Genomic DNA, 1,949 nt, shown 5'->3' on the forward strand with positions numbered 1-1,949 from the left:
ATATTATTATAGCTCCCGTCTGTTCCCCCGCCTTAATTGGTGACGGAATGGGGCTCGAAGGACTAAAAATAAAAGCGTAAAATTGGTTTTAGGGACTAAATGTGGAAAAAAATAAATTTAGGACTAAAATGGAAAAACTTCAAAATGTAGGGACTAAAATGCATTTACGCCTTTTTATTTTACATACTCACTTTTCAAAATACACTATATCAAATTATTTAATTTATATTACATTTCATTAAATATATTAATTTTAATTTTTTTAATTGTCTCTATTTTCACAGATTACAACCATGATCTACTACTTTCCTTTATCGAGATATGCAAAGGAAGAAAAAAAAAAACTAAATTTAAATATCAGTATAATTTAGTGATTTATGCGGCTACGATTTTAACCATATATTTTTACGCAATTTTATATAGAGAGTGACATGGATAAATTTGTGGCATGATGTCTAAAATCTGATTTTTTTTTCCTCCAATTATACAAGCACTTTGTGCAAGCGCTCATATGGGCTAGTTAAAAGTGTTTAAGACCTCGGAAAATACGTACAATTGTATAGGTGTATAATTGATATCACATGCTCCTGTTACTTTACTGTAAAGGGTTTTTTACTTTTTTTTTAGGTCACGTATCCCCCACTTTATATTACATCGACATAATTGTATTCCTAACGTACCTACCACATCCACATACTCTATATCATTGATCCAACATTATCTAATACCAAGATAAAAATAAAAATAAAAATTATCCAAACACCATTTCACATCACAAAAAAAAAAAAAAAAAACCAAACCAAGAACTAGGCCAAATTTTTTGGGAGCAAAGCAAGAAAAACTTTTTGCTGACTCATATACGAAGTTCATGCATCAAAAAAAAAAAAAAAAAAAACTCTCCAAGTAATATATCTGACGTGTAAATTTTACTTTGAAATCCTGTCATTATGTCAACTGTCGATGTCTTTTTATCTTATCTTTCAATTACTGTTAATAATTACCAACTTTTCTTTATAAATTAATGGTTAGAAATATAATGGTTAAATAATTTTTTTTTTGATGTAGGTTAATATTTTTTTTTAAATTAAAACCAAAAAAAAAATTCTAAAAAGTAGATCCTGTATAAGCTGGACAGGCAATTCCTTTTCCTCTACAAGTACTATTAATGTCTCACTTTGATATATATATATATATATATATTATTTAGGAAAAATTTAAGTATAGTACTTTTATATGGTGTTTTTTAAGTTTTATTTTTAAAATTTTATTATGTGACTACTTAACATAAAAAAAAACATTTCTATTGATGAGAAAATCACATAACAAAATTTTAAGAGAAAAATTTAAGAAATATGATTTAAGTACTGTACCTAAGGTTTTACCCAATAAAAAGTTAAAAATATATATTGTTAACATATATATATATATATATAGAGAGAGAGAGAGAGAGAGAGAGAGAGAGAGAAATAAATTACAGCACAACTTCAGAGATTACAGCCTGTATTAACTGTTAACTGTAAAGGCAACTACTTCATCCAAAAATAAATTGACTATTAGTAACGAACCTCGATAGTTTGGAAAAATTAGTGATGTTCCTACAGTCCGATTGTAATAAATTTCTAAATTTATAGGATAATTCAACGGTCGAAAGTTTTTTTTTTTTTTTTTTTTGGTTGTTGAGAAATTTCAACGGTCGAAAGTTAGTAATGTATAGACGCCACTTCATTGACCTTATCTACAAAGTAAACACCGTGCCCTTGTATAAAATTCTTGGATTTGTATAAAAGATAGCTATATTATTATAGTTTGACAGCTCAACGATTCTCCTTAATTTAAGTAAAATAGTTTTTTTTTTTTTTGAAACAAATACCGAATGAGAGAGGAGAAGGGGTTTTAATATAAAATCACACCACAATTCTACTTAAAAATAATGATAACTTTTAAAAAAG

The sequence above is a fragment of the Quercus suber genome, unplaced genomic scaffold (assembly GCF_002906115.3).
Source record: "Quercus suber isolate HL8 unplaced genomic scaffold, Cork oak 2.0 scaffold_270, whole genome shotgun sequence".
Classification (NCBI taxonomy): Eukaryota; Viridiplantae; Streptophyta; class Magnoliopsida; order Fagales; family Fagaceae; genus Quercus; species Quercus suber.